Here is a 20,181-nt window from a genome sequence, read left to right as displayed (position 1 = left end):
AGAGAAACGCGTCAGAAACTAGTTTCACCCCAGAAAAAGAATCGTCGCCATGTTTGCCGCGGCGTGCACACCCTGCGCGATTGTTCGCGGGTTTTGATTGGGATCCGTGTTGCGCTGTAACTCGAGCAAACGTGGATAGTTAACCCATTATAGTTCAAATGTAGGAACTTACTCCACGGTAATTGCGTTCTTTCCTTCGACTGTACTCTCGATGTACTACGTGTATTGTTTTTCGTAACTTAACCTCAATTGTCACGGATCGTTTTGCAAATTCTCTGATTCTAGTACAGATTCATTGCTCCAATTATTTCTTTTTCAATTTTTATTTACGGTTTCCAAAGGTAGATACGTAAGAAGAGAAAACAAGTATTCTGACAATTGTACGAAAGAGGTGTGGACAAAATGTGTTACTTCTGACCTAACCTCACTCGAACGATCACATAACTACTCGATGGGTTAGGTCTGGGTTAGATAAATTGTACGAAAGAAGTACGAACAAAATGTGTTACATCTGACCTAACCTTACTTCCACGATTTTATCATTACTCGATGGGTTAGGTAAATTGTACGAAAGAGGTGCGGTCAGAATGTGTTACTTCTGACCTAACCTCACTCGAAAGATCTTATAACTACTCGATGGGTTAGGTCAGGGTTAGGTCTCATAACTACTCGATGGGTTAGGTCTGGGTTAGGTAAATTCTGCGGAAAGAGGTGCGGTTAGAATGTGTTACTTCTGACCTAACCTTACTCGAAAGATCTCATAACTACTCTATGGGTTAGGTCTGGGTTAGGTAAGGTTAGGTTATTGGAGGAAAAGTGATCGTGCGGTATTTCACGCGAAACGATTTCGTGGAAGCGGTCGGTTCGACCGATCGTCTGCTTGTGTGGAAAAGGCAACCGCTTATCTGACAATTAGTCGGTATCGGTAATTAGCGCAGAGAACAACAGCGGAACGTCCATTCCACTCTTCCTCGCAGACACACGGACGTGCGTGACCCACGCGCGCGAGATGGGAAGGTCGTGGAACCGTTCCGATAAGGAATTCACCAGTCGTCTCCTGTAATCCATTCTATCGTGGCGTTGTCTCTCTTTGTGGTTCATAATGGCGCCAAAGAAGCTCCAAAACTCTTTCCCACCTCACCGATTTGCACAATTTGAACCCTTAAAAATAAGGGTTCGGGTTAAATTAAATTAATATCTGAAATGGTAATTTTTTTTCTTAGGAGATTTTTTTCAAGAAAACTGTTTCAATTTTAAATACTGTACGTATATATATATCTTTTGTCGAGCTGTAAGAATATTTTCTGGTATAAATAATTTTTTTCGTCGAAGTAGTGCACCAAAAAGTACCACGAATATTTAAGAAACCTTCTCTTAGGATGTAAGAATATTTTCTGGTATAAATAATTTTTTTTGCCGAGGTGGTACACAAAAAAGTGCCACGAATATTTGAGAAACATTCTCTTAGGATGTAAGAATATTTTCTGGTATAAATAATTTTTTTCGTCGAAGTGGTACACAAAAAAGTGCCACGAATATTTAAGAAACATTCTCTTCGGATGTAAAAATTATTCTGGTACAAATAATTTCTGTCGTCGAAACGATGTATCGAAATAAACAGTGTCCACGAGTCTTAAAGAAAATTTGAAGAAAGGAAACTCAAAATATTTTTTTCTATCTCCACGCTAGTCAGAATTTAAGTACTCTCGACGTTAGGGGCTTGGAAAGATTGTTTCGGATTTTCAGGAAATAGTGAGTGGGAGGAGTTTTGGGATAGAAATAAATCAAGGTCCGGTGATCTCGATTAACCGTGAGTTATTATTATCGCGGAAGAAGTTCTCCTCGGTTCTGTTCTTTTTTATCTCGGTTGGCGCTTGTATGGTCAACGCTGTGAGCTCAGCTTCCGTTATCTCGCGGATCTTGATAGATAATTCTCGTCGAAGTGACTACCAAATATATTTCTTTTTCAAACATTTCTCGTCCTCACGTGGGATGAGTTTCCGTGTAGAGGATTGGAGATTTCAATGCCGCGCACGATTACTGCTGGGCTAATGACGCCTAAGGATACATTTGAAACAAAAATACCTTTCTTTCGTTCAACGATAAACAACAAAATTTACAGTTACAATAAACATTAATCGAACCAAGGATATTTTCTTTAAGCTTCTACCTCCATTTTGAGGCCTCTTTGGTGTTCAAAAATTACATCAATAATTTTTCACGACGATACTTAACGAATCATCGAATAACATTGAAATCGAAAAGTATTGGGTTGTTCGTAAAGTCGTTTCGTTTTCCAAAATGGAGAATATACAATTCGATAAAATGTTTATACACTCTAAAAAAATCGTGTTTCATTTTCACCAAAAAAAAAAAAAAACGGAATGACTTTCCGACGAACCCAATAGAATTTTGGCGCGAAAATGATCCCACGATTTCTAATTATCTTTCGTACCTTAATTAATACCGTAATTAATGAATCACGGTTAAGTAATTGAACAGTATTGGTGCAACACTCGTGTTCACCGTAATTAAACATTATTTACCGCGACCTTTGATTTATTTTTTATTACGTATCGAGCTCGACGGTCGACAGTTGACGACTTCACGTGGGCGTAAACTTGTCGCATGTTTATATTTAGTATTGCTATATACGAGCAACCATCGAACGATTGTTTTAATGACGTCTTCGTACAACGAACGAACGGTTGCAATACTAATTACCTCTAATACGCGGTTGCGCAAATGTCGCGAACGTGATAGCGAATCGCGCTATTCCAGCGTCGACACTGTTTACGGAGAATTGATATTACGAAAGGGAATTACCTTTGCAGTTAAGTCACGAGCAATTACCATTAACCATTCCGAGTAATTACGCTTTTGTTGAGCGAAACTTGTCGGATGCGGAACGGCACGATTCAGAAACGTTTGCGTAGAGTTAAGAGACGCGAGGTCGGCTCGCAAATGCTAATCTTGCAGGAAGTTGCCACGACGAGACATTTCTGAGAAAGCTGAACGTGGAAAATGGTGTAATGTACCGTCGAAGACCAGTACAGGGTTCATTTCTTTTTTCCCGGGGAAATATACAAGCGGCATAACTTGCCGATCGAAACCTAACGTTAATTCTGGATTTCGCTCGTTGGTGTATTTAAAATACGACAGACGCGCGCTTTCGAACATTTTCAACGGTTTTTATTCATTTTTTTAACGTTCGCGAAAAGTACCACCCACGTCGGATCGAAACATTACGACAGATGTAAATAATCGCGCGGAAAATTCTTCGAGGAGTAATACTGAGGAGTAAAAAATAAGGAGGTTTATCTTCGAGGAGTAGAGAAAAATCAAAGCAGTTAATACTGTTGGTAATATTCGTTCAAAATTAAAGAAACTGCACCTTTCGTTTTTACAGTTGTAACAATTCATCTTCATTGATTTATCTTCATTTATTTTCATAAAGAACAAATTAATCTACCTAATACGATTAATAATGGTAACCATGAAAAATCAAAGAAACTAAAACTTTTCTCCTTATAGTTAATTCTGAGAATTAATTTTCATCTAGTGGAAAGACGGCAGATGTAAATAATCGCGCGGAAAATTCTTGCGATCGGTTTATCTTTGAGGAGTAAAGAAAAATGAAAGCATTTAATACTGTTGGTAATATTCGTTTAAAATTAAAGAAACTGCACCTTTCTTTTTTACAGTTGTAACAATTCATCTTCATTGACTTAATTCCATTAATTTTCGTAAAGAAGAGATTAATCTACTTGATACAATTAATAATGGTACCCATCGAAAACCAAAGAAATTAAAACTTTCCTCCTTACAGTTAATTCTTACAATTAATTTTCATTTAATAGAAAGAAATGGTCCAGCTATCTTACGCTCAGTTTAATTCAAAATGGCGCGATGGCACCGTTCGCGTACAGGCCCGTTCAGAAATTGGCAGGTCGCCAATTCCCTCGAGTAGTCGTCTTGGTTTTATTCTAATATAAATAATGTAAAATATTTTAATTTTCTTGGTTAACTTTTATAAAATTAGTATCTGGTATCTAATTTATAAAATTACCGATTCTAACGGAAGAAGTTGTTGCAAGTAGAATAATTCCAACTACTCTCCAATTAACTTACAATATTTATGGGGGGGAGAGGGCAGAAATCGCAACTGTAGCGAGGCTGGAGTGAAACTCGAGCGGAAAGCGAGCAATGGGGATTGCGCAGGCGTTACGTAGCCATCATCGGAAACTCGTGGACAATAGCCGAGTTAATCAGCATTATTAAAGCGCCGTTTACCCTTGTGACGTTCTCACCGTGGGGTGTCTGCCGCCAACAATGGCGCTCGGTAGCCCCCCGTCATTTTTTTAAGCGGCACCGTCGATTTCACGGGTCCTCCGTGTTCGTCTCCATTTTTTCCCTTTGTGAATACTATTCTTTTTTTCTCTCTCTCCTCTCTCCTCTTTTCTCTCTCTCTCTCTCTCTCCTCTTCTCTCCTCTTCTTTTTTCTCTCTCTTCATGTCGTTCGACTCGTCGCGCGAAAAAGACACTCCGTTTGGCGCTCTCGTTTGCTGACAATGACAGGCCATTTTTTTCACTCGTTCCTTTGTGGGGGCCGATTGACGTCTTCATTCAGCCGAATCGTCGTACTCGATCGGCGTGCCTCGATCGTCGTTCATCGCGATCAATAGATTCGCACGATGTTTAAACCGAGCACACGGATGATCCGATGATCTTTTAAACACTTCACACTGTTCGGTGTTGTTATCGTTTCGTCGAGTACTTCTGCTGTTGTATCGTCCAAGTGGAGTCTTTAATGGATTATTAAAGCGATAGAGAGTGTTCGGCCTGTCGGGGGCCCGTGGCTTTGTTCATTTTTGACGGGTCATCGTTTTTGTTAACGTAATGAGCTCTGTCGACTTCGATTTATTTCTCAAATGAAACTTTTCACCCAGTCGAAGAATATTTGACGTTTTCGTAAACACCGGCGGAACGATTTCGCATAATTTCGAAGAATATTTACCGCGATGACTCTTCAGTTTTCATGTAAGCGTTACGATAGATACCAGCGTTGTTTTTGCAGGTAAATTAACGCGAATATTGTTCGTTGGAGTATTTTGTCTTTAATTTGGTATACACGTGTACGACGAAACGACAACGAGGACATCTGCTAATGGCTACCAGCATCCCCTATCGTGCATTGAATTTAAATTACAGTATCGTCGCTCTGGTAAATACAAACGATCCTCGTAAATTATCCTACGTCGGTTACTTTAACGATCGAAACATTTTTTTTGGAAAAGGAACGGTAATATTCCCTCGAGTAGCCGCCATTTTTATTCTAATATAAATAATATAAAGTATTTTCATTTTCTTGGATAAACTTTCCAAAATTAGTATCTAGTATCTAATTTATAAAATTACCGATTCTAAAGGAAGAAGTTGTTGCAAGTAGAATAATTCCAACTACTCTCCAACCAACTTACAATATTTGTAATTTTCATTTCAACAATTTACATTATGATCGTAATGTAAAAAACGTCATAAATTCATTTCGTCATAGAATCATTTTCACAGTATTCTTTGAGATGAAAACTATTCTCTTAGGTGAAAACTATGCTAGAATTTTTCGTTGAAAGTCTTCAGAGTTAAGAAAAAATAAAAAAATAAAAAAGATCGAGTTAGGGACAAATTTGTCCCACAAAAGATTTTCACAGTAATCTCCAAGATGAAAACTATTCTCTTACGTGAAAACTATGCTAGAATTTTTCGTTGAAAGTCTTGAAAGTTAACTAAGAAATTAAAAAATGGAAAAAATCGAATTAAGGACAAGTTTACCCTCCAAAACATTTTTCTAGTATTCTCTGAGATGAAAACTATTCTTTTAGATGAAAACTATGCTAGATTTTTCGTTGAAGGTCTTCAACGTTAACTAAGAAATTAAAAAATGGAAAAAATCGAATTAAGGACAAGTTTACCCTCCAAAACATTTTTCTAGTATTCTCTGAGATGAAAACTATTCTCTTAGATGAAAACTATGCTAGATTTTTCGTTGAAAGTCTTCAACGTTAACTGAGAAATTAAAAAGTGAAAAAGAAAGATCGAATTAAGGACGCATTAAGGATCGAATTAAGTTTCATCGCTAAAACATTTTCACAGTATTCTCCGAGATGAAAACAATTCTCTCACGTGAAAACTACGTTAGAATTTTTCCTTGAAAGTCTTCAAAGTTAACATGAAATTAAAAAGTGGAAAAAATCGAATTAAGGAGAAGTTTGCACGCTTTGGTCGATGTTTCGCTAATTGCTCGTCCCGCGGTGATTAGAAGCGTTACGAGCGGCGCGTATGCAAATCGCGTTTTCGATTCCGCGCGCGTTGAGAAATCGGTCGCCGTGTATCCGGGCATCGGTGGACGACGTGTCGTCGACGATATTCAGCCAGCCGGTGTAATGGTACAGTAATTGTATAACGTTGTTACTGCGTCTGTGCACGGAGGCAACCAGTTTCGGTAGCCGATCGAGGTAAATCGTTAATCCACGGTGAAAAAGAAATCTCGAGCGAGCAATTAGGCTAAAATCCACCGAGTTGGATATTTCGCAAGTGGTGCGTGTTCCACTCGATGAATCCTCGTTGATTGATCGTTGAAGCGACCTGCACGATTCAGATGCTAATTCTGGCGTTGTTTCTTTGCGTATTACGAGACTCAAAGTTCCCATGGGTCGTTGGCTACCTTGCGAGAAAATGTGTTCGAAACTCGAGAAGTTTCCTTCGGAAACTGTTATATTATTTGTATATTATAGTATTGGTAATATTGCTTATTGAAAATATTTGAAAAATTGTTTTAATCTCTTGACACAAATATTCCTATCTATACATATTTTTATGTGTACTGGAGAAATTTTGCTCGGTCACGTTTCAAGTGTGAAAAAATAGGTATATCCTCGTCTCAAAATTTGGTGTTATTTTACGGAGCAATCGATCCATAGACAATGATAGTTGTACTTCTTGTATAATCGGTATTTGTGAAAATTAAAAAAAAATGAAGTGTTTATCGAATCTTCGAGAGAATGAAATTTTAAGTAAGAATGTTAAGTGAACTTTTCCTCTGTTTTCTCTGGTAAAGAAAGAATGAAATTAAATGGTATCTGCTGCGTGTTCGAATCATATTTTTCTCCAAGTTTGCATAGAAATATAATAGAAAGACGGAAGTTGCATTCCAGTGTTTATAATGAATGTAGATTAGACAGATAATTTCACGTATGAAAATTAAAATTAAACAACATGCAGAAAATGTGCTGCATGTGGAGTGATAAACTCATCGGAGCGAAGCGAAGCGCTTCGTACGTAGTAGTCATTCGTGAACGCTTTATTCATAAACATTGTTGTAATCACACTCCAAAGAATCGACTTCTACTACACTATGAATAGAGATTTCACTTCGTGGTGAAAGTTCCAAAAATCAACTTTATTTCCAACCTACGAACTCCCCTTAATAATAATAATGATCGTGTGTGACTTGGGAACGGAAACGTAAGATAATGATGCTGTATAATGCTGACAATGGGGCGTTTGTAGCAACTCGTGGAGACTTTCCAAATAACAATAACAATAGTAACCCTTTATTATTAACAACAGGATCCTTTCTTGCAAAATAACAATATAAAAAGAAACGATAAAAGTATAAATACAATTACACTTTCTGTAGAAATATTTACATAAATTTTCAAGATTTTTAATTTCTACGCTAGATTAACCAAAGTAGAGACCAGAACTTATTTTTCACTTCCTACCTTGTTAATCGACCATTGACCAGAAATTGATAATCGGGAAGTAAAAAGAGTTGAAGAAAATTCACCGAAAAATCGAAAGCAAATTTTTCCCTTCCTACCTTGTTAATCGACCATTGACCAAAAATTGATAATCGAGGAGGAAAGAGTTGAAGAAAATTCACCGAAAAATTAAAAGCAAATTTTTCCCTTCCTACCTTGTTAATCGACCATTGACCAAAAATTGCTAATCAAGGAGGAAAGAGTTGAAGAAAATTCACCGAAAAATTAAAAGCAAATTTTTCCCTTCCTACCTTGTTAATAGACCATTGACCAAAAATTGATAATCGAGGAGGAAAGAGTTGAAGAAAATTCACCGAAAAATTAAAAGCAAATTTTTCCCTTCCTACCTTGTTAATCGATCATTGACCAAAAATTGATAATCGGGAAGTAAAAAGAGTTGAGGAAAATTCACCGAAAATTCAAATGCAAATTTTTTCTCCAAGAAGAAATCGCGTCAGAGAATTGAAACTGGCGCGGCGATTAATCGTGATCCCGAGTCGGTCGATTCAGATGGTAATTCCGTGGCATTGTCTCCCCGTTGTCTGGCCGCGTGTTACACGCGTCTGGAAAGTTTCAATAGGCTGGCGGGCAGAGTCGGTGGAAACGCGTTAGCGATAACTTAACCGACACGCCGCCGGTTCTTTCTTTTTTTTTTCTGTCCCTTGTCATGTATTTGGTCGGCGCAGTGGTCGATTGTTGTCGCGGATTTGCATAATTACGAAGCCGGTCGGTAATATACGGCGGCTGATTTGCATTCTTAATTCCGTAATTGGCGCTTCTTAATTGTTTGGTCGAGTGCGTAATTCACTCGGGGCTCCCGATAGATATTTCATCGAGGACGAGCACCGATCGACGACAATGCGATCGAATCGATACACGCGCCGAGCGTACGGTGAAATTCGCGTGTTTACGTTCGTTACGTGCAGCACGAATCGTCGAACGCGGTGAAATTCAATTCGATATGGGTCAAACGATCGAAAACGGTTTCTTAATTCGATTTTATTTCATTCTCCGTAGATGCACCGTTGTCCACGACTTTGGACATTTTTTAGATTCGTGCTTGCGCGTCGATGTAGAAATATACGAGTTCGGGTGTAGACATTTATTTTAGAGGGGGCTTCTTAATCGAAGGTAGAAAAGTGTACGAATAACACTTCCAATAATTGGTTTCGAAACTGTTCTATAATCGCGTTAACGTATTTCATTTTATGCAAGTGTACCCAACACTCCGAAAGAGATTTACAAATGAAAAACACGGTCGATATTCTAATAATAATGCAAAGTAGACTAGATGTAGAACTATTTTGTCCTTACATTAAAAACCATCGTTCCAACTAGTGTACTATCTTACAATATCACAGAAAGGTACAACACAGATTGATTTTACGAGTATCTGGGATTCAATAACTTGAATAATTGATTAACATTCATCGTAACTAATGATTAATTATAATTCTTAAAAAAATGATTTATTATAAGAAAACACACACTCGATACAGTCTAATATCCATAAAACCAGAATATAGATTAGTATTGGAGCACTTCATTCTAAAAGAATAATCCATAAAATGAAAACAACATAATAACAATAAAAAAAAACAACAGTTCAAAACTCTTCGCATAAAAACTTATTCAGATAATATTTTCGCTTGAAATTATTTTCGCTCGCTAATTAGACCACTTCATCCTAAAAGAATAATCCACAGAATGGATTATCGATCAAAACCAGAATACAGATTGGTATTAGACCACTTCGTTCCAGAAGAACAATCCACGTAATAAAATAAAAATCCACGTAATAACAATCCAAGTAATATCTTGCGTAGTAACAATAAAAAGAAAGAAACAGTTAAAAATTCTGTACATAAAAACTTATCCAGATAATACCCAAATACGTAAGTCGAGTTATTGAATCCCAGGTACACTGAGTACCTACTACAAACCTCGAATATTGGAAATATTATAAACCCTCGAAAGAGGGGACTCTTGAAATTATTTACGTTCGTCAATTAGACCACTTTATCCTAAAAGAATAATCCACGTAATAAAATGAAAATCCACGTAATAACAATCTTGCGTAGTAACAATAAAAAAAAAAAGAAACAGTTCAAAACTCTTCGCATAAAAACTTATCCAGACCTAACCCAAATAGGTAAGTCCAGTTATTGAATCCCAAGTACACCGATACCTATTACAAAACTCGAGAATATTCCTCGAGAGAGGGGATCCCTTGAAATTATTTTCGCTCGTCAATTAGACCATTTTATCCTAAAAGAATAATCCACGTAATAACAATCTTGCGTAGTAACAATAAAAAAAAAAAAAAGAAACAGTTCAAAACTCTTCAGATAAAAACTTATCCAGACCTAACCCAAATAGGTAAGTCGAGTTATTGAATCCTAATTACACTGGATACCTATTACAAAACTCGAGAATATTCCTCGAGAGAGGGGATCCCTTGAAATTATTTTCGTTCGTCAATTAGACCATTTTATCCTAAAAGAATAATCCACGTAATAACAATCTTGCGTAGTAACAATAAAAAAAAAAAAAAGAAACAGTTCAAAACTCTTCAGATAAAAACTTATCCAGACCTAACCCAAATAGGTAAGTCGAGTTATTGAATCCTAATTCCACTGGATACCTATTACAAAACTCTATTATTCCATTAGAAGTAAACAATTACAATACATACCCCGTTGGTGATATTTTCTCTCGTAAAGCGATCGTGTGTTAGCGCGATCGCGATCGCGGTCCCGCGAATCCCGTTAAAAAATAATCCCCAAGTTATCGAGTGTATCGCGAACGCATTTGCATCCCCGGTCACGTTGCGTCCCGCCGTTTACGGACGCGTTTCGAACAATTAAAAACGCATTAGCGGCGGGGTCGACGGCACACGGGCGACGGCGGCGGTTTCACGTCGCCGCGGAGAAACGCTGACCGGCGTCGAGACCGGACTCTCGCCACGGGACGGAGAGAAGGAGGAGGAGGAGGAGGAGGAGGAGGAGGAGAAGAAGGAGGAGGAGGAGGAGGAGTGGGGTGGATATAATTTGATACGTTCGCGATTTGGTCTTATTTTTGAGTAATTTCGAGTCGCTCTGGGCGGCACGACTGCGCGCGAGCACAGCCTTTCGCGTAATTACAGGCCGTCTAGCTTCGTAGCTCCCTTCCAACCGACTCGTTCTTCTTCTTGAACGGGGAACACGGTACCAAAGACGGCCCCGGGCGACGTCTAGGAATCGCCTAGAGATTCGCTAACGACGCGAATTTTTGCGCGAGACGGATCCCCCGGGGCCGATTTCCAAGGGAAATGATAGTGATAGATAAAGAATTGAAGCGGGTTAAGTGGAGGGTGAGGACAAAGTTGCGAGCGGGGGTGTCTGTCGCGAGATGATCGAAATAGGGAAGGATATTATTGAGGGGCGGTGGAGGGGTAGGGATGGGGGGGAAGAAGACAGAAATTAACAGGGGGACGTCGAGAAGGGGGCGTTGAAGAAGAGATCGGGGGATTAGGGAATTGTGTTAAGTATTGTCGAACGTCTACAGGTGTGCGAAGAACATTTTTAGAGACTACTGTTGGAATGTTTATAAAGAGGGGATTGGAAAATAGTTTTTTCGTAGGTGATAGTAAAAGTATATTCACCGAACTTGGAATCTGTTAGATATTATCTAGCATAAGCAATAAATTAATATTTATTAATTTGTATTTGTGACTAATCGAGTGGAGATTAGAGTAGGAGTGAGTACATCGAAGGGGATGTTTTGAAGAAGAGACGATGAATCGGAAAATTGCCTCAAGTATTATCGAAGGCCTATAGGTGTACGATGAAAATGTTTAGAGACTACTGTTGGAATGTTTATAAAGAGGGGATTGGAAAATAGTTTTTTCGTAGGTGATAGTAAAAGTATATTCACCGAACTTGGAATCTGTTAGATATTATCTAGCATAAGCAATAAATTAATATTTATTAATTTGTATTTGTGACTAATCGAGTGGAGGTTAGAGTAGGAGTGAGTACATCGAAGGGGATGTTTTGAAGAAGAGACGAATCGGAAAATTGCCTCAAGTATTATCGAAGGCCTATAGGTGTACGATGAAAATGTTTAGAGACTACTGTTGGAATGTTTATAAAGAGGGGGTTGGAAAATAGTCTTTTCGTAGGTGAAAGTAAAAGTATATTTACCGAACTCGAAATCTGCTAGATATTATCTAAAAATATTAATTTGTATTTCTGACTAATCGAGTGGAGGTTAGAGTAGGAGTGAGTATATCGAAGGGGATGTTTTGAAGAAGAGACGATGTATCGGAAAATAGCGTTAAGTATAATCGAAGGTAGACTGTGAAGCTCAGAAGGTTGCAAATAATAGTAATGAAAATAATGAAAAACAAGGAAGCGTATAGAAACGAAAGAGAAGTATATTGAACTACCAATTTATTATCGTTTGAAAATATCCATGACCAATCACGCGTAACTTAGAAAAATCTCAGAAGTTTAAAAAATAATAGTAACGAAAATAATGAAAAACAAGGAAGTTTATAGAAATTAAAGAGAAGTATATTAAACTATCAATTTATTATCGTTTAAAAATATCCATGACCATCACGCGTAGTTTAGAAAAATCTACTTCACCGATGGGAAAAGTTACCTGAACGAAAAAAATAAGAAAGTTTCACAATTTGCTATAATTAGCTCTAAGCGTCCCCCTATCCTCGAGATTTGTTTCATTTTGAGAAACGATCGTATAATTATACGGTGAAAATTAACGAAACAGAACTCCTCGAAACGGCTTCGTTTATCCCATTAAACCGCTTCTCGAAATCTGGCCGCGTTGCAAAAAGTGGCGTAAAATTACCGCCTGCCGTGCACGGGTAGTATTAAAATTTTATTGAAATGGTCCACGAAGAAAGTCGAAACTCGCGAGAACGGCAATTTTCTTCTAACTAACAACATCGAAGGTAGAGACTTGCACGAGCTACTCGCCAGTATCGTCCATAGTCGAGAATACGTCGATAATTTGCAACATGCGAACGATTAGGTGTAACTTTGCAATATCTGTTTTTTTACGGGAGTACCGATTCGAACAATTCGACCTACTCGAAACATTTTGTAGAAGAAACAATACCGCGCCATTTTTTGTTTCTTTTCTCTATTGATTCGAACAATTTAACGTACTCGAAACACTTTGTAGAAGAAACGATACCTCGCTATTTTTTGTATTTTCTCTCTCTCGATTTGAACAATTTAACGTACTCGAATCATTTGGTAGAAGAAACGATAACGCGCCATTTTTTCACTCTCGATTTGAACAATTTAACGTACTCGAATCATTTGGTAGAAGAAACGATAACGCGCCATTTTTTCTCTCTCGATTAAAACAATTTAATATACTCGAAACATTTGGTAGAAGAAACGATAACGCGCCATTTTTTCTCTCTCGATTGAAACAATTTAATATACTCGAAACATTTGGTAGAAGAAACGATAACGCGCCATTTTTTCTCTCTCGATTGAAACAATTTAATATACTCGAAACATTTGGTAGAAGAAACGGTAACGCGCCATTTTTTCTCTCTCGAATCGAACAATTCAACGTATTCGCGCCATTTTTAGTTTTTTCTCTCTCGATTTGAACAATTCCATGTACTCGAAACATTTTGTAGAAGAATCTATACCGCACCATTATTTATTTCTTTTCTCTCTCGATTTGAACAATTTAACGTACTCGAAACATTTGGTAGAAGAAACAATACCGCGCCATGTTCTTGTTTTCTTGTTCTCCCTCTCAGAACGGTTCGATTCTCACCAGGTGTTTTCCTTGTCTGATTAATTATTGAATCGATGCAATTGTTCGTCCACGGGTATGCGTCGCCACGCGCGACAGATGTCGTGCATTCAGAGACTGTTGCAACCGAATGCACTCGGTTTCCTATTCAAGTCGTTCGGCGTAAAAAGCCGCTTCTCTTCGCGCAACAACGACACTAATGATGCCGCAGATTTTATCAAATAATGCCCGCAATTATTAATAGATTGTTGAATCATAATTCACGCGGCTCTGGAATAACCGGCGCGATTTAGCACGAAGAGGGGCCCCCGACGATCATTATTGCGTCGCGTATCGGGCCAGCGGGAACAGTAATTGATAAAATATGGTAATCTCCTACGGGGTAGACGTTTCTCGCAACCGATTCCAACGTCTCTCGTGTTTTAAGGAATTCCACTTGGAATTATCACCGAGATTCGATTTCATTTCAAATGGAATTCAACGCGTAGATTTCACCGTGGAAAAAATTGCCCGTGATAGTTTCCTGTTATTATTTATTTATTTCAAATTGTACGTTACGCACTGTTTGCACGGGTGAAAGGAAGAACGGAGAAATTTTTCAACCATTTTTCAAACTCGAGTGTCTCGACAGCGTTCGAAACGTTTATCGTTACGATGGATAAATGTTTCGAATTTGAGCAATTAATTCCCGCGTTTGATGGTTCCTTTCTCCAACGCGATAAAAACTTGTACGCTGTTCTTACGCGTTCAAAGTGTTACAATATTACCGATACTCGCATACGTTTACCATAAAAATTAAACAAATATCGATTCTGTGCATTCACACTTAGGTACAGTCGAGAATTCGAGAAACTCAAGTATGAGAATCGAGGAGAAGCTTCCCAAGAGTGAACGATAATCCAGCGAGCGAGATAAGATCACGCGTACGTGACAGCGGCCGATAAACGTCGAGCGAAAGAGTCGCGCACGCGTTGCAGGAGCCCGGTCCAGTTATTGAAAAATTCTGACGTAATGTTACCACCCCCCTCGTATTTCCAGCTTCCTTGCATTTCTGTTTTCGTTCTTTAATCTTTTCAAGCGTTGTTTATTTTCCACCGCGGCGCGAAGTAACGACGCGAAATAAACTTGAAACGTCCATTCGACACGTATCGGTTCCAATCGGTTCCAATCGTGTACGGGAGAGGCTCGGGAGCGTCTGTACTCGCATACGTTTACCATCAAAATTAAACAAACATCGATTCTATGCATTCACACTTAGGTACAGTCAAGAATTCGAGAAACTCGAGATTCAGAATCGAGGAGAAGCTTCCCAAGAGTGGATGTTAGTTAGCTTCGGTGAAAATTTATGTTCTTTAGATAGTGTAGAAAAGAACTTATTTTTCGTCGATTTTGGAAACGATGTTTCGTTGAAACTGTATTTTTTAGACAGTGAGGAGAAGGAAGATTATTTTTTACCGATTTTGAAAACAATCCAGCGAGCTAGATAAGATCTTGCGCTGTTAAGACGTGCAACGAAAGTCGAGATACTTTTCTTCCAAAACCGCCAGTGATGCTTGTACCACGTTGATGGACGTTTCTCGTAGAAACAAAAATGACCTGTTCGTCACGTTGTCACATCGAATGACAGTTCGATCGTTCATTATTCGAGCTACGGTTCCAGAATGCACGTAATTTTATATTTCATAAAATATATCAGAATCGATACGGTAGGTTGTACGGATTGTTTTTTACAGGAAAATTCGTGTAGTTTGCGATACGTCTTATTAGAAAGCTGTAAAATTGAATAACGTGTTTAAAAAATTGCAATCCATGCGTATCGATGCCTATAGGGACGGTAAGATGCAATAGAGAGTATATGCCGAAAGAGTTCGCAAGGATAAAGCTGAGAATATCAGGAGATATTTCAAGATCGTGCAAAGGTATTTTAGCTGCAAAGTGGAACGATAAAAAAGATATATATTTATTGTCCACGAAATGTAAAAGAATTGAAACGATGGAAGTGGAGAAGAAGAGATGGAGAAATAATATCACTGTTATAAAAGCTCAATATCGTGTTTGAGTATAACAATGGCATGGATGAAGTAGATCACCAAGATAGCTACTTATCTTCTTTCTCGCTTATGAGAAAATACATAAAAAGTTACAAAAAGATATTTTTTCAATTAAATGCACTTCTGGCATGCATTAACTAGTTATTACTAATATTGCACTTTTCAATGCTTAAGTTTCATTTTCGAAGACATCGAATATACCAAAAAGCAGAAAATACATGTTTTGAAAATTTCGATCAGACGCGGCAGAACAGATTTTAGAAAGTGTACGTATGTTTGAATACACAAAGCGTGGAAGGTTGTCCACCAGTGATACACCACTTCGATTCCAATCGAAACAATCGTGCCATTTTCCAAGGAACAGTCCACCCACAGAAGCTAAAAAAAATCCCCAAAAACGTTGTAAAGTGTGAGCCAAACATAAAAAAAGGAACGAGAGTACTTGGGAGTGGAAGGAATGTGGTAATGCCTTGTGTCATTACGTATTTCAAAATCTTTTGAAATTTACCATACACAAGTAGATCATTGATTATCAAAATGTTATTGTTGTTGGGAATATTCATTCGTATCCGTGTAAAATTCTATACGTCGAGTTATTGAATCCCAGGTACACTGAGTACCTATTACAAACCTCGAATATTCCTCGAAAGAGGGTACTCTTGAAATTATTTTTGCTCGTCAATCAGACCACTTTATCCTAAAAGAATAATTCACGTAACAAAATGAAAATCTACGTAATAACAATCTAGCGTAGTAACAATAAAAAAAAAAGAAACAGTTCAAAATTGTTCACATAAAAAGGTCTAGGGTCTAGCGCGAAGACCCTATCGAAGCGCTAAGGTACTGCTCAAAGGTTTGCGTTCGCAGACCCGTGTTCGCCAAACATGAAAAACGCAGCGAGACTACTTGGGAGGGCAAGGAATGTGGTTTCAAAATTTACCATACAGAAGTAGATCATTAATTAATAAAATGTTACTGTTGTTGAGAATATTTATTCGTATCCGTGTAAAATTCTATACGGAAGATCCTATCAACACGTTAAGACACTGCTTAGGTTTGCGTTTGCAGACCCGTGTGCGCCAAACATGAAAAAAGCAACGAGAGTACTTGGGAGTGGAAGGAATGTGGTAATGCCTTGTGTCATTACGTATTTCAAAATCTTTTGAAATTTACCATACAGAAGTAGATCATTAATTAACAAAATGTTATCGTTGTTGGGAATATTTATTCGTACCCGTGTAAAATTCTATACGTAAGACCCTACCACCGCGCTAGGGCACTACTCAAAGGTTTGCGTTCGCAGACACGATGCGACGTAAATGTAACACCTTACCGCGTGTTATATTGTAGATCGCGGTAACCGAAAGTTGCCAGCCTTCCACGTTTTGTGTATTCAAACATACGTACACTTTCTAAAATAAATTCTGCCGCGTCTAATCGAAATTTTTGAAACGTGTGTCTTTTGCTTCTTGGTATATTCGATGTCTTCGAAAATGAAACGTAAGAGTGCAATATCCATTGGGTAAAAGAATATCTTTTTGTAACTTTTCGTGTATTTTCTCATAAGCGAGAAATCGGTAGCTGAAGTGGTTAGTCGTCGGCGAATTGGAACGGAGAACGGAAACGAAGTCGAGGAAGGAACACGATCGATCCACGCCGCGTTGACGAGCGTAGATCGTGGTCGTTTGATCGCGGTCGAAGCATTGTTTACAGGCGGCCAAGGCAGCCCGATCCATCAAGATGTAACTTACGCTGCGTCGCGGTCGTAAGAATGCTCGCACGTGGAAACGCATCTTACTTAAGCTTACGCGTGCATACGTGATGTGGCCATTAAAGCGGGGCTGCTGGCGACCTTCCGTTGGAAGATACGCGTATCGTGCGTGCGCCTAAAGACCCAGTTAAACATTTCAAGTATTTACCGAGTCTTTGCATTGCGACGCGAGCGGTGATCATTGAGGAGAACGTGAACGGGAACGGGATAGACATCGATCGGCTTACTGATCGCGTTTCCTCGATCGTTTTCATTACGCTCGCTTTCTTTCGGTATGCAGATACGATCGAACGTTCGATCGACGACGACATCGCTATCCGAAGCTTTGTTGGAAATTTCTCGTTTTTTTAATCACTGGTGGAAAAGCGTAATTAGTTTTTATCAATTTTTGGACAGCGTAAGGGGACGATGAAAATTATTTTACGTCGATTTTGGAAACGAAGCTTCGGTGAAATTTTACGTATTTTAAATAGTTTGGAAAAGAAGTTATTTTTCGTCGATTTTGGAAATAAAGCTTCGGTGAAATTTTACGTATTTTAGATAGTGTGAAAAAGAACTTATTTTTCGTCAATTTTGGAAATGAAGCTTTCTTAGATAGCGAGGAAGAGAACTTATTTTTCGTCGATTTTGGAAACGATGTTTCGTTGAAACTGTATTTTTTAGACAGTGAGGAGAAGGAAGATTATTTTCCACCGATTTTTAAAACAAATCCTCGACGCTGCGACAATACTCGGTGGTTTTTAAATAGTGGAGAGGAGAAAAATGAATCTTTCATTCCTTGACATACAACACGAGGTATTATGGACGTCTCGGTGCGAGAAAGATTGATGGAAAATCATTTATCTTCCTTCGACTAGCTTAAAAACGTGACGCCGTAACTTAGGAATCATTTCTAATTATAGATCGTTGGACCGAGAAATGTATTCGGAATAGACGCCTAAATAATCGCAAGTATCAAAAATTGTGGTCAAAAGTATTCGAAAATAATAGTATTTGCTTTAAGACGAACGAACAACAGAAAGTTCGAGAAATGTATTCGGAATAGACGCCTAAATAATCGCAAGTATTGGAAAATGTAATTAAAGTAGTCGAACATAATAGTATTTGTTTTAAGATAAACGTACAAAAGAAAGTTCGAGAAATGTATTCGGAATAGATGCCTAAATAATCGCAAGTATTGGAAAATGTAATTAAAGTTGTCGAACATAATAGTATTTGTTTTAAGATAAACGTACAAAAGAAAGTTCGAGAAATGTATTCGGAATAGACGCCTAAATAATCACAAGTATTGGAAAATGTAGTCAAAAGTAGTCGAAAATACTAGTATTTGCTTTAAGACGAACGTAGAAAAAAAAGTTCGAAAAATGTATTCGGAATAAACACCTAAATAATCACAAGTATCGAAAAATGTAATCAAAGTAGTCGAAAATACTAGTATTTGCTTTAAGACGAACGTACAATAGAAATTTTACAAGAAAGTTCGAGAAATATATTCGAAATAGACGCCTAAATAATCGCAAGTATCGGAAAATGTAGTCGAAAATACTAATATTTGCATTAAGACGAACGTAGAAAAAAAGTTCGAGAAATGTATTCGGAACAAATGCCTAAATAATCGCAAGTATCAAAAATTCCAGTCAAAGGTAGTGGAAAATACTAGTAATTGCTTTAAGACGAACGTACGAAAGAAAATTCGCGTTAACGCTCAACGCGCTTTGAATCCTGCTAAATGTTTTTATTACGCTACGGTCACATCGATTGCATCATCCTTAGATTTCTCGTATCGTTACACTTTGCAATATTTTCTGCGTCCTTTAAAGTTCCCCTGCGCAAACCAAACATCTAATTCGCGCGAGTCGTAGACCAACAGACGATCGTACACCGGACGAGAAGTCGGTCGCGTCGATACTGCGCATAATATCAATTTTGTCGCAGTCTCCTCTGTTTTCGCGAGTGATAAATATCGATCGTACATCAACGAACGTTAAAATACGTTTCGAGATTGTACAAGTGTCCGCGACTGCTTTTCCACGAAGTTTACCGCGCATCTCTTCGAGATGGTGCAAACGAGGTAAGTTTCCACTGTATTCGCGCATCTGTTCAAACACTTAAGAATGTTCGAACAACAGACAACGGAGAGAAATCAATCGTCCGGAGAATGAAAAAAATATCACGCGCGATATTTTCAGTATCTTCGGTAACGATACCAGTCAACGAGATTGCTACCGTTCGTCGTTCGATGTTCCACTCGTAACGTGACTGGTGAACTTGGCGCGGAAAATATCGAATTTCAATTTGGATCGCAGTTGCGTTGCTCGGGAGCCGCGAGCCAACGACTGGAATCGAACGATTTATCGTGGCGAGCTTTCCGGCCGAAGTATCCCGCTCGACTTCCGGCAGACGTGGGTATCGGTCGATCGACATGACTCTTTCGAGGTAGAATACTCAATTACCCGAGCGGACTTCTAGGTAACCAGCGCACTTCGTGCGACTCGTTTTCTCCTCGTTTATGCATACCAGGTCGTCTCATGAGCGAATCGGGCTCGCGTGTCGTTACTCACCCTCGTGACGACGCGCGGACAGGACCGACGATGACGTCGTTTAAAAATTAATCGGAGCTTAATGAATTATCCCGCGAGTGTCGCGTTATCGTCTCGCATCTTCGTCGCGGCGGACGAATCGCGCGATGAAATTTCTGCCCGTCCGTAATCGGCCGTTGTCACGCTTTCGTGAGACTCCTCGCGACATAGCT

The 20,181-nt window shown here is 38.6% G+C and overlaps 1 protein-coding gene across 2 annotated transcripts in view; it reads left to right on the top strand.

The window, feature by feature from the left end:
- LOC143146380 (uncharacterized) overlaps nucleotides 1-20,181 on the top strand; it is a 63,425-nt gene that overhangs the window by 9,457 nt on the left and 33,787 nt on the right. The window lies entirely within an intron of this gene.

This window comes from Ptiloglossa arizonensis, chromosome 4, assembly GCF_051014685.1.
Source record: "Ptiloglossa arizonensis isolate GNS036 chromosome 4, iyPtiAriz1_principal, whole genome shotgun sequence".
Lineage (NCBI taxonomy): Eukaryota > Metazoa > Arthropoda > Insecta > Hymenoptera > Colletidae > Ptiloglossa > Ptiloglossa arizonensis.
Note: the sequence above shows the minus strand (reverse complement) of the source record. Positions and strands in the feature narration are given on the sequence as shown.